This window comes from Heptranchias perlo, chromosome 22 (assembly GCF_035084215.1).
Source record: "Heptranchias perlo isolate sHepPer1 chromosome 22, sHepPer1.hap1, whole genome shotgun sequence".
NCBI lineage: Eukaryota > Metazoa > Chordata > Chondrichthyes > Hexanchiformes > Hexanchidae > Heptranchias > Heptranchias perlo.
The window spans coordinates 38,163,598-38,177,301 of record NC_090346.1 but is presented as its reverse complement, the minus strand read 5'-3'; positions in this window follow the sequence as shown (position 1 = coordinate 38,177,301).

Sequence of the window (13,704 nt, the reverse complement as noted above, 5' to 3'; positions counted from 1 at the left end):
CCAGGGAAAGAATGGAGAAGAATAAGAATCTGTGCAATGAGACTTGATTTCAACACAGTGTGGATTGGAGGGCGGGAGGGAGGACGGGCATGTAGGCTGGCATATTTGCAGTTTAGGAGGAATCGGAGAGCAAATGCATTAGAGTGTTGACTATAGTAGTATCAAAAAATGAGCAGTCAAGAAAAGTTGTGAAAGAGGGAAGATGGAGGCTAAAGGTGAAGCAGAGATTGTCCATCAGACAATAAGCTTTCTCTTGACTCCTATTCAAGAATGTGAACTGTATGTTAGAAGAGACCTCCCAGATATGGGAATAGTATTCAAGTCTTGGACAGACATAATTTTAAATAGCGTTAGAAGAAAGATACTGTGCTTTTTGGAGGCAATTTAACAATGGAGGAGATGTGGGAGTTCCATTTGAGATCAGAGGAGATAGTGAGACCAAGAATATTGAAAATGAAAAAAGGCTAAGAGTGAGCCATCAACATTAGAAGGCAGTAGCTGTTGGTTAAACTTACAAGAGACTAAAAAAGGCTGTAAAGAATTAAAAGAAACAAGATTTTAATCGCCCTTCGAAAGGCATGGAGAAGATCAAGATATTGTGATTCAGCCATTGCATTACGTGCAATGGTGATCAGGAGGAAGTTGATGAATATAGAGTCCGATTATCTGTAAAAAAAGTGGATAGTTTTGGATGGTGAGTGGAGGATGCCATTAATATGAAAAACAAACAGAGTAGGAGAAAGGGCATGAGGGAATCCTGGGTTAATGGAAGAGTCACAGGATGTGCTGTCAACCACAGCATAGATAAAGTAATTGAGAATAAATTAGATATGAAGATAAGAAACAGGAACAGGAGTAGGCCATATGGCCCCTCGGGCCGGCTCCGCCATTCAATAAGATCATGGCTGATCTTCGACCTCAACTCCACTTTCCCACCCGATCCCCATTTCCCTTGATTCCCTTAGAGTCCAAAAATCTATCGATCTCAATCTTGAATATACTCAATGAATGAGCATCAACAGCCCTCTGGGGTAGAGAGTTCCAAACATTCACCACCCTCTGAGTGAAGAAATTCCTCCTCATCTCAGTCCTAAATCATTCACCCCTTATCCTGAGACTATGCCCCCTAGATCTAGACTCTCCAACCAGGGGAAACAGCCTCTTCGCATCTACCCTGTCAAGTCCTCTAAGAATTTTATACATTTTGATGAGATCACCTCTCATTCTTCTAAACTCCAGAGAATATAGACCCATTCTTCTCAATCTCTCCTCATAGGACAACCCTCTCATCCCAGGAATCAATCTATTGAACCTTCATTGCACCGCCTCTAAGACAAGTATATCCTTCCTTAGATAAGGAGACCAAAACTGTACACAGTACTCCAGGTGAGGTCTCACCAAAGCCCTGTACAACTGTTGCAAGACTTCCTTACTCTTGTACTCCAACCCCTTGCAATAAAAGCCAACATACCATTTGCCTTCCTAATTGCTTGCTTTACCTGCATGTTAACTTTCTGTGTTTCGTAGACAAGGACACCCAAATCTCTCTGAACACCAACATTTAATAGTTTCTCACCATTTAAAAAATACTCTGTTTTTCTATTCTTCCTACCAAAGTGAATAACCTCACATTTCCCCACATTATACTCCATCTTGCCCATTCACTCAACCTGTCTATATCCCTTTGCAGACTCTTTGTGTCCTCCTCACAGCTTATTTTCCCACCTAGATTTGTATCGTCAGCAAACTTGAATACATTACACTCGGTCCCTTCATCTAACTTATTAATATAGATTGTAGTGACAGAGGTCCAAGCACCAATCCTTTCGGCACCCCACTAGTTACAGCCTGCCAACCTGAAAGTGACCCATTTAGTCCTAATCTCTGTTTTCTGTCCATTAACCAATCCTGTATCCATTGCTAATATGTTACCCCCAACCCCATTAGCCCTTATCTTGTGTAACAACCTTTTGTGTGGCACCTTATCGAATGCCTTTTGAAAATTCAAATATACTACATCCACTGCTTCCCCTTTACCTACCCTGATAGTTACACCCACAAAAAAACTCTAATAGATTTGTCAAACATGATTTCCCTTTCACAAAACCATGTTGACTCTGCCTAATCATATCATGATGTTCTAAGTGCCCTGTTACCACTTCCTCAATAATGGATTCCAGCACTTTCCCAACCATGAATGTCAGGCTAACTTGCCTGCAGTTCCCTATTTTCTCTCTCCCTCCTTTCTTGAATAGCGGTGTTACATTTGCTACCTTCCAATCCACTGGGACCATTCTAGAATCTAGGGAATTTTGGAAGATCATAACCAATGCATCCACTATCTCTGCAGCCACCTCGTTTAGAATCCTAGGATGTAGCCCGGGGGATTTATCAGCTTTTAGTCCCCTTAATTTCTCCAGTACTTTTTCTTTACTAATATTAATTACTTTAAGTTCCTCACTCTCATTAGACCCTTGGTTCTCCATTATTTCTGGTATGTTTTTTGTGTCTTCTACTCTGATGACAGATACAAAATACTTGTTTAACGCATCTGCCATTTCCTAATTCCCCATTATAATTTCTCCTCTCTCATCCTCTAAGGGACTCATGTTTACTTGTGCTACTCTCTTCCTTTTTACATACTTGTAGAAGCTCTTAGAATCTGTTTTTATATTTCATGCTAGTTTACTCTCATATTCTATTTTTTCCCTCTTTATTAATTTTTTGGTCTTCCTTTGCTGGTTTCTAAAACTCTCCCAATCCTCAGGCTTACTACTCTTCTTGGCAACATTATAAGCCTCTTCTTTTAATCTAATACTATCCATAACTTCTTTAGTTAGAAACAGATGGATCACTTTTCCCCTGGAGTTTTTATTTCTCAATGGAATGTATATTCATTGAAAATTATGAAATATTTCTTTAAATGTTTGCAATTGCTTATCTACCATCATACCTTTTAATCTAATTTCCCAATCTACCTTAGCCAACTTGTCTCTCATACCTATGTAATTGGTTTTATTTAAGTTTAAGACTCAAGTTTCTGACTTAAGTATGTCACTCTCGAACTCAATGTGAAATTCTATCATATTATGATCACTCTTCCCCAGAGGATCCCTTACCATAAGATTACTAATTAATCCTATTATTATACAAGACAGGATCTAAAATAGCCTGTTCTCTGGTTGGTTCTATGATGTATTATTCTAGGAAACTATCTCAAATGCATTCCATGAACTCGTCCTCCAAACTACCGTTGCCAATTTGATTTGTCCAGTCTATATGAAGATTAAAGTCCCCCATGATTATTGCATTACCTTGTTACAACCTCCTACTATTTCTTGATTAATACTCTGACCAACAATATAGCTAGCTACTGTTAGGGGGCCTATGGACTACTCCCACCAATGTTTTCTGCCCCTTGTTATTTCTTATCTCCACCCATGCTGATTCTGCTTCCCGCTCTTCCGAGCCAAGGTCCTTCCTCACTACTGTCCTTATGTCATCCTTATATTGTCAACGATAAACATAGCTTTGGTGACAGACCATATATTGGTAAGTTGTCTAGAAGTGCATGATACCAGATCCTGTCAAGGGCTTTGGAGATGTTCAGGGTAATGGCAGACAATGATTCACTAGAGCTATCAAGACTAGAGTTCCAGAGCTATATAACAAAGACAAAAAAATTACCAATGGAATGGCCATGCCAAAAAACTTATTAGCAATCATGGATTATGCTAGAATTGTCAAACGGGTGGATAATTTGAAAGCTAAAACACAGTTCATAACTTTGGAAAAGACCAATGCAAAGATAGTGAGGGTGGTTGGAAGAGTAAGAGAGATTATCATTCTTAATGTCCAAGGAGAAGGAAAATGTTATCCAAAACAGGGATAAAGAAAGAGCTCATATTATACAACACCTTTCATATCCTGAGAACATCCCAACAAATTACCTTTAAAATATAGTCACTGTTGCAAACATGGCAACCTATTTGCGCACAGCAAGGTCCCATAAACAGCAAGAAAATGATTGACCAGCTGATCTGTTTTGGGGATATTGGTTGAGATATAAATATTGGCCATGACACCCAGGGAATTCTGCTTTTCTTTAAAAAAGTGCCATGGGATCTTTTACGTCCACCTAAGCAAGTGGGCAGAACATTAGTTTATCATATCATTTGAAAGACAGCACCATCAACAGTGCAATATTTGGTCAATACTGCACTTAAGTGTTAGCCTAGGTTATGGGTCCTCAAGCCAGGCTTGAACCCACAAACTTCTGACTTTGAGATGAGAGTATTACCACTGAGCCAAGCAGACACTGTAAATTCAGAGGCACATATCTTAAGGATGATGGAAGGAATATCATCAGGGCTAGTGGTCATATTGGAGTTCAGAGAACAGACGATCCAACACATCTGGTGGGAATAAAACCTGTCCATTAGAATGAACGTACAGAATGCAGCAATGGAGGGAAGTGCCTTACAAAAAGTATGAAATTTAGAGATGGAGGAGAAAAGTGATCCAAGCAGGTTAGCTTTGCTTTTAGGAGAGCTATCAGAACAAAAAAAAGGATGGAATGAATGATTCCCAGAATTTAACTTTGACATTCATTGGAAAGCTGCTGAAGATGCAGGAAGTTTCTCAATAAAGTTGCCTTTGGTAGCTCTAATAGTTTACTTGGCAAGGTTACAAATAGAGATAAGGTTGGATCAGGGTGCTTTAGACTTGGGGAGAATTTTTACCAGAGTCTGCTCAATGCAGACATAATTGAGCCAAGATACAGTACCTTATCTGACAGAAGAGGAAGAGTAATTATAAAACTTTGTATGCCAGCTTTCGAATAACCCATTATTTCATTGGCAACAGAAAGAAGGATCAGAAAATTAAAAGCAGGAGTTAGACCAAGAAACGCAGCAAAGAATTGTCGAAGACTATCCCAGTTGGCTGAATTATAATGCCAAACAAAACAAGGCTCATTTACAGAGAGTGATTTGTTGATAGGTATTCTGAAAGAAGCAGATATGACACAGTGTTCAAAAGAGCTCTGCAGTGACTAAACTGATACAGTGTAAGAGTTAGAATTGAGGTGGTGAAAAGCTCTAGGAAATTAGTTGAACTGGGAAAATTGAAGGGAAAATAAATAGATGAAGGTGAAATGACTTGGGGTGGAATTGGACAGAATCAAGATTCAAAGAGATGCCACAAATGTTGCAGAACTATGGGATAAAGTAAGAACAGCAAGTAGTAGATGTTACAGAGGCTACGGTGAGATGTGAATTCTTTAGGTTGTATTTGTATTGCAATTGGTGTTGATGGAGAAAAGAAAAATCAAGGATAAGTAGCTGTCACTGCTACAACAGGATAAGGGACTGGCAGAACCCAAAAATATGCGTCTCTCCTCCACTTCCCACTCATCTCCTTCCTCCTCCTCTTCCCCCTCTCATCCCTTTTCTCTGCCTTTTGAGTTGTTGAAGCATAAATTGATTAAGGTGTCAGCCATGTGGCACTCTCACCTCTGAGTCAGAAGATTGTGGGTTCAAGCCCCACTCCAGAGACTTCAGCATTCAATCCAGGCTGACACCTCAGTGCAGTGCTGAGGGAGTGCTGCACTGTCAGAGGTGGCGTCTTTTGGATGAGATCTCAAACGAAGGCCTCGTTGCCCCTCTCAGGTGGATATACAAGATCCTATGCCACTATTTGAAGATGATTTGAAGGGGAGCTCTCTTGGTGTCCTGGATAATATTTATCCCTCAACTAACAGCACTAGAACAGAATACCAGGTCATTTATCCCATTGCTGTCTGTAGGACCTTGCTGTGTGCATATTGGCTGCTCTGTCATCCTACGTTATAACAATGACTACACTTCAAAAGGTACTTTACTGGGTGTGAAGTGCTTTGGGTTGTCCTAGGTCATGAAAAACGCTATATAAATGCAAGTTCTTTATTTCTTCCTTGATTATCTAGGTGGTGCCTAGCAGTATGAACCAGTGAAAGTCAGTAAATTTTCTCCTTGTATGCTGCATAAATGGCTATCCTCAGGGGTATCCACTATAATATCCCTGAAGAACAGAGGTGTGCCCTGGCTATGAGTGCGAAGAAATCCAACTAATTGTGTCAGTAAGTGATTTGTAAGAAAGAAGTGTATATAGAATGGAGTAAACGGTAATTGTGATTACACTTATCAAAGGTTTTTCCTATGAACTGAACATTTTGGAGGTCTGAAAAGAAATTGCAGGGTTCAGATGTGGGCCAAGGTCAGCCATCTGCATTAGCCAATGACAAAGTTGCCAAAACTATTTATTACTGCAACTGCAGTTACAGTACTCTCCAGCAGAGGAAGCTACTTCACTTAGGAAACAAAAGATTCATTTTGTGCTTTAAGGGGAGCTATGCTTCCACAAGGTCATAACAGATAATTATTTTTACAAATCAAGAGGTGTTTTGGCGACTTTGGGAAAGACAAGACTGGAACCATAAGAAGGCAGTGCCTTTTCGTGGTGAACCTCAAAGGATAGGTGGTGGAGGAGGAAGGCATGGTTGACCATGTTGAAAGCTGCAGCAAGTTTGAGTAGGATGAGTAGGTCATTCTCACCCACAGAATGTCATCGGTGACTAAAGTAGTCTCAGTGCTGTGGGCAGGATGGAAGGCAGATCGAAAGCATTTGGGAGAGGTGGGCACAGAGTTGTGTGACAATGACATGCTCCCAACCTTAGAGAGGTAAGAGAGGTTGGGCGTAAGGCGGTGGTTGGTGAGAACATTATGGGACAGGGGTAGGCTTTTTACAGAGTAAGATGAATAATCCCCCTTTAGCTGCCTGTCATTGAATTGAGTTTATACACACTAACATCACTGTAAATGTGTTTCTTCCTTTTATGTTTTCTCCAGCTGTAGATCTTGCTTTCAGCTGTCTGTACAATTGATCGGTCATCACTAAGGGACATGCCAGGGCTGATTGAATGTAATTCAAACCACAAATCAAATCATTAAACCATCACCATTACTGCAGATTAATGTGCTACGGATTTCATTGTCTTCCGTCCCCTTTTCAGAATTTTACCACCTTATGTTCATACAGGTGGGAGGTAATGAGACACAATAATCTGCCATGTGGCAATCAAGGGATTCAGTATTCAGAGACTTTTACTGAATACTTTGACAACAGACCATCATTATGTAGCAGCTCTTCAGTGACATTGTCACATACAATGTCTACTTTATTTATTAAATTATTTTTAATAGCTAGAAAATGGTATCAACAGATTCCAGTTCAAGTTAATCATGTCAAATTATTATGTGTGTGAGTTCTGGGAGTGATATATGTCTCATGAGTCACTGTTGCAGCTATATTGCACTCTTCATTTTGGGGGTATTAAAATTCAAAGAATGTATCAAAGTATGCTTACTCCTCTGAGGACTGTAGTGGCATTTCAGCATTAAAGTCAGAAATATAAATTGAAATTATTCGTTTTAGTTATTTTGAGTATAATGGAGAATTAAAAAATGTTCTGCACATCTCTCCACTTTTGCTTTATCACATTCAGCATTACAGTTCAGGGAGAATTCATTTTGCAGGAGTTGGGGGAAAAAGCTCTCACTATTGCTCTCAGTGACTGCCAGCCCACTTGGGACCTTAGGGGGAACTTTAACCCACCCCACCTGGCAGGAATGGGGTGAACGGGCAGTTAAAATACCTGTGCAAAGACGTACCACCTCATTCCTGCTCAATTCCTGTCTGCTGGCATCTTAACTGGGCCCTTTTTTTTAGGCAGTCGTGGCGCCTGCCTGATTCAGGCAGAAGTCTCATTAATGCATGCAAATCAAGGTACTATGATGTCATCAGAATCTCAATAGCAGTTTAATGGCCTACTGAATGGGGTGGGGGGGGGGTGAGGAAGAAGAGGGTGGCCTCTAAGTTATCAAACCCTTTCCTTAACTTGGTGGCCTTCCTTCTTCTCTCCCCCCCACCCCATTCAGGAGTGCTCATCAGGGCCCCACAAGAAAAGTCAGCGCCTCTGCCACCCAGGACATCTTCCCCCGCCACCCTTCTCACCCGCAAGACGGCCCCAATTCACTCTGCAACTTACCGTGGTGCTGGTGGACGACCTCCTGGCCACACCATTTTGACCTGCCCGAAGCAAGCCAGCTGCCTTTTTTGGCCCGTTTTGGGTGGGCAGCTGGATGGCCGGATGCAAATGAGGCCCAAGAGTTAAAACCAATGACGTCGGGGTGGGGTGGGTGGTGGTTTGACACTTCCTGCCTGAAACCCGCTCCCAGTTAAAATGACCCCCTTGGTTCTTAGTTTATGACTAAGTTTTGGGATCCTATTACTTTTCACTGAGCAAGACTTGCATCACCAGAGATTTGCTTACTGGTTTATACTAAGACCAGACCACAACAGAAGCATGGTCCATGAGGCTAAGGACTTAGGAGCAGTTGGAACCACTTTTGCACTTGATTACTTTCAATAGTTACAACTTGGGAACACGTGACCAGTTATACTGGAGCTATCACTTTCCATTCAAATTTCACAGGAAAACATCTACCTAAAAAAACAAAAAACTAAAATCAACACACCCCTACCAACACTAAAATGTTGATATAGGTCTGAAAACATCTAGGGGCAAAAAACTCTCAAAAATAAAAAAATAAATAAAACTGCTCCTTTGTTTCTCTATCTCAATCCCCTTGACTCATCTTTGTTCATGCCTCTGTCCTTTCCTTTCTCTCATTTCTTCCATTCCCTTTAAATTTTTTTTGCCCTTGACTTTCTATTTCTTTTCCTTTCGCGGGTTCTTTAGTCTTTCCCTATTTTTCTAGCACAGTTTGTCTGCACTGGCATTGAAGACTGATTCATCATGCACGGCTGGGTTGTGATGCCCCTCAACGCAAGGTGACTTTTTAATAGAAATTTCTTCCGAAGTATTTTTGCCAATAAATTACCCATTACCTAATTGCTGGTGTGGTAATGTGTGTATACGTCAGAATTATATCAAGATTTCTTGACCTTAGCGTTTCCACTACAGTAGGACAAAGAAGTTCCTGTGTGGTGCAATTAACCACGATTATTCATTGCACAGCATAAGTAGTTAGTCATCATGTAGTGAAATTAAACACATTTGAGTCACTGCCTGTTAGGGTTGAATACACAGTCATGAAGTCAGATTATAGAGTCACCAGTGTGAACCATACCTGAATGTTCCCACCTGAAGACACCTTCAAAGGTACTTTTCAATGCCACCATGATGTAAAAGGAAATTGGCCGTATAATCTATGCAAGCAGATTATTGATGTTAGAAACTGAAACCTGAAAAAGAGCGTAATAAACGCCTAGAGCTAACAAGCTATGAAGGTCCCAGGTTGGATGTCCAGTTTATACTGAGCAACATTTGGCCTCAGTGCCTTGAGATAGTTAGGGAAAAATCACCCAGGGTTCTTAATTACTATCCAGTGATTGATGGTGGTGAATGTGTACATGTGGACATTGGTTGAGGGAAGGGTTGGGTTTCACTGTGATGCCCCATCAAATAGCTTGTGGTACCCAGGTTTACCTATTTGAGTGCTTGAGTCAGTACATTTACAAGGTGAGGGGAGGCCCAAAGGTCTTTCATATAATAGGAAAGACCGAGTGCCATGTTACCTACGCTGCAAAGAATTGTGCAAATGTTTATATTCTGTTAGTACTGTTTGAAGCAATTTACAAGAAATGAGCCAATAGTTCCCTTTTCTGCCTAGAACTATCTCTACCAATATATACAGATTGCAGGAAATCTGGTTCTGATATGCAAATACAAGATCAGCAAAGTACTGCAGCTATAAATATCATATACTGAATTCAAATCAAATGACAATGTACTCAGATGTACAATGAATCACGTATTCTCAATTTAACAATGCATTAAACGGAAAAACCCGAGTGTGCAGTTGGAATATTTAACGTCCCGTTGCTGTCATTTTCCCCTTTTTTTGTGTTAATTCTTTTAGAAAACCCTCAATTTTAAATTTCTTATCCTTGTTTTCAAATCCCTCCATGGCCTTGCCCCTCCCTATCCCTGTAATCTACTACAACCCTCCAATGTGTTCCTCCAATTCTGGCCTCTTGCGCACCCCAATTTTCTTCGCTCCACCACTGGCGGTCTTGCCTTCAGCTGCTTAGGCCCTAAGCTCTGAATTCCCTCCCTAAACTTCTCTACTTCTCTCTCCTCCTTTAAGACGCTCCTTAAAACCTACCTCTTACCTCTCCTAATATCTCCCTATGTGGCTCAGTGTCAAATTTTGTTTGATAATCGCTCCGGTGAAGCACGTTTTACAACGTTAAAGGCACTATATAAATGCAAGATGTTGTTGTTGTTGTCATTAAGTCATAGAGTAAATACTCAGCATCCTACGTGAAGTCAGTGCATCATTGGATGAACTTATTTGCCTGTATTTTAATGTTTATCACTATAGTCAGTTGAGCTGCCTCATACTGTGCACTCATGACGTGCATATTATACAAGTGATTGTTTAAACAAGCTAATTAAACACACAAGATACGGCTTTACATAATTCGACAGATATCATTTCTGACGTGGATGGGTGGGTTGGCTTGTGACACATCTTAAACAGTGCTGGCAAATTTATTAAATTTGGAAAGTGGTGAGTAGGCGGGCGAATTTTAAACTTGTTGACCTGCCCTGCTGATAATCCAACAGACAAAAGAGGAATTTCAATGGGGATTATATGCTGAAGATGTCTGACAGCATCTGTAACAAGGGACACTTGTCACCGTCTTGTCAGTGCTGAACACATAATTCATCCATCAGTGTCAGCGACTCATTAGTAACACCCTGGTGTAAACTCCGCAGGTCAACAAATTATTGAACAATTCACAAATGTCAACAAATATGTCATAATGCTGAAAAATGTCAAATTCCAACAAATTAGCAGGAAATGTTGAGTACATATTCTGTTCAAATATTATACATTCTCTTCAGCCTGTGAAGAAGCAGCTCTCCATTAGTCCACAGCATATGTACAAAAGCACAATGCATGTTTAGTTATTTTTAGATGCTAAATCCCTAGGGATGCAAATGTCCTTACTGTAGTTTGTTGACCTGCCCTGCTGATAATCTAACAGACAAAAGAGAAATTTCAATGGGGATTTATGTTAGGTGTTAATGAAACAGGTCAAGTCTCCCTGCAGTACAGGCCATGAATCTATGATGTAAAGTTTGAAGCCTAGAAATTTGTGCCGTGCCCATTTCTCAGGAGCAAAATGGGCACCTAAACATCGAATATAGTGGCCCATTATGTGCCAGAAGTGTGCCGCCCACCATTTTGATAAAGGCAGAAAAAGAAGCGTCCAGGGCCCCCACTTGAAACAGGTGCTAGGCCCTTTATATATGTAAATTGGGGGCCTAATGCCAGTTTAATGCCCTCTTTGTAAAATTGGGCTGCCTTGAATTTCAGCAGGCCGCCTCCTGAAAGGTACTTTTAAAAAAAATTACTTACCCGAACGTGGAGCAGGAGGGGTCATCACTTGATGAATCACCAACCACAGGTGTGCAGGACCTAGGATAGGGGACTAGGACGCCATAGATGCCAGCACGCCTGAGGGCAAGATCACATATTAACTAGGCAATCGGATGGTGGTACTAAGGACAGTGATTATAAGGATTGCAGGACTGTTGCTGTATTGGGGATGGGAGGGATGGTTCATGTGAAGCGCTCTTGGATAAGCTGCTCTCTAAGTGCTCTTGCAGCTAGGGGCACTGGTGGTTGACATTGTTCCTGCTCTTCCTCCTTATCATGCTCCTTTTCCACCTCCTCCTCCTCCTCTTGCACTTCTTGCTGCCCAGGTGGTGGTAAGGGATGATCCTTTATTATTGAAAAGTTATGCAGCATGCAGCAGACAACCACAAATCTGGATACCCGGTCAGGGGTGTACTGCAGAGCTCCTCATAAATGGTCCATACAGTGGAAGCATTGCTTGAGTATATTTCTGGTGGAGGCATGGCTGGGCCCGGGTTCCAGACAGGAGCCACGAGCCATGTCTGAAGGGGATATGCCTTGTCACCCAGTAGCCCGTTTAAGACCTGCCGGCCTAGTTGAAATAAATACAGCACAGAGGACTGGCGTATGATGAATGAATCATGACTGCTGTCAGGAAATCGGGCACAGACCAGCATAATGCACTGCCTGTGGTCAGAAACAAGCTGGATATTGAGGAAGTGGAATCCCTTTCTATTGAAAAAGATGCAGGATGATGATGGGGAGCACGCAAGACAACGTGGGTGTAGTCTATGGCTCGTTGGACCCTGGGGAAGCTTGCAATGCGGCCGATACCTAGTGCTCTCTCATTCTGCTTTGCTCTGTCCATTGGGAAAGTGATGTAGGTGTTCCTCCTGGTGTCGAGAGCCTCGGTGATCCTCCAGATATAGCAAATGGGAGGTGTCGCTTTTGTCACCTGCTGCAACTTGGCAGGAGCCCGTTGCAGAAAAGTTAAGGGCCATGCTGACCTTGACAGCCAATGGCAGTGCTGTCCATACCCTGGTTTGATGATGTTCCAGTTGTAGCTACAGCAAGTGACATTGCTCCGTGACAGCCTCCTTGATGACGCAAAGGTGCCCCACACATCGCTGCTCAGTGGATTTGAGTTTGGAGAAGTGCTCCCTGAAGACCTGCTGTGGGGGTGGCCTCCTCCTCAAAATTTGACTTTTTTTCAGTTGAAATGTACCCCCTTATCCTGTTGTCACAGTTTAATTTGAATTAAGATAATATTTTCTATAGATTTAATTTTTCCATCAGAAGTGTGTTTATATAATGAGAACAACTGGGAAGTGTTATACAGAGAACAGTGGAGATTGAGAGTATGGTATATGTAGAGGTAAATTTTCATCTTCAGTACTCGCAGGGCTGCACACACCAGGAGCACATATTGGGAATTTTCAGGCACACGTCGCCAATGATTATCCATCCATTAATTAATTTTAATGGATGGAAAATGATAGGCAGGTTGCAATCCCAAATTCCCAATATGTGTGTCTGGTGTGCAAAGCTCTGTGCGGGAAGGCTGAAGGTGAAAATTTATCCCATAGTATTTTGGACAGTATATATTGCTTTACAAGGTAGTAGCACGTCTAGAGGTGAAATGACATCCATGAACTGTAACAGTGAAGCCCAAACAGTTTAATTAATGTCATCAGAACCTTGAGACATGTTACAGCTGTGAATATATCTCAAAGTTTGTTAAGCATTACAATGTTTATGCCAACCATTACATTAGAGTGGCCCATTAAATCTGACTGCACCATGCTTTTCTGATTGGCTCAAGCAATCACAATCTGTTAAATTAAGCAAATTCAATTGCTCAATTTTTTATTTCTAAAACAGCAGCTACCACACAATCAAACAATCACATTGCTCATCTTTCCCCAAACTGGTTTTAGCTGTTATCTTGATCTCTGATCTAGATAAATATATAGTTTATAGATAACATAATGTATTAAAAAAACAATAACTATGAAAAACAATATTAAGTTTACCCATTAAATCAGCCATTGTCTTATTAGAAATGCTTCCAAGAAGTTTACCTCACACGGTAGACCCTCAGAATTCACTTGTGTCAATCTGTGCATTTCACACATGTGGACAATAAATCCCAGAATGCACCAGTGTCATTGTGCATGTCACTCTGATACAGTATAACTCCCAGAATGCAGCT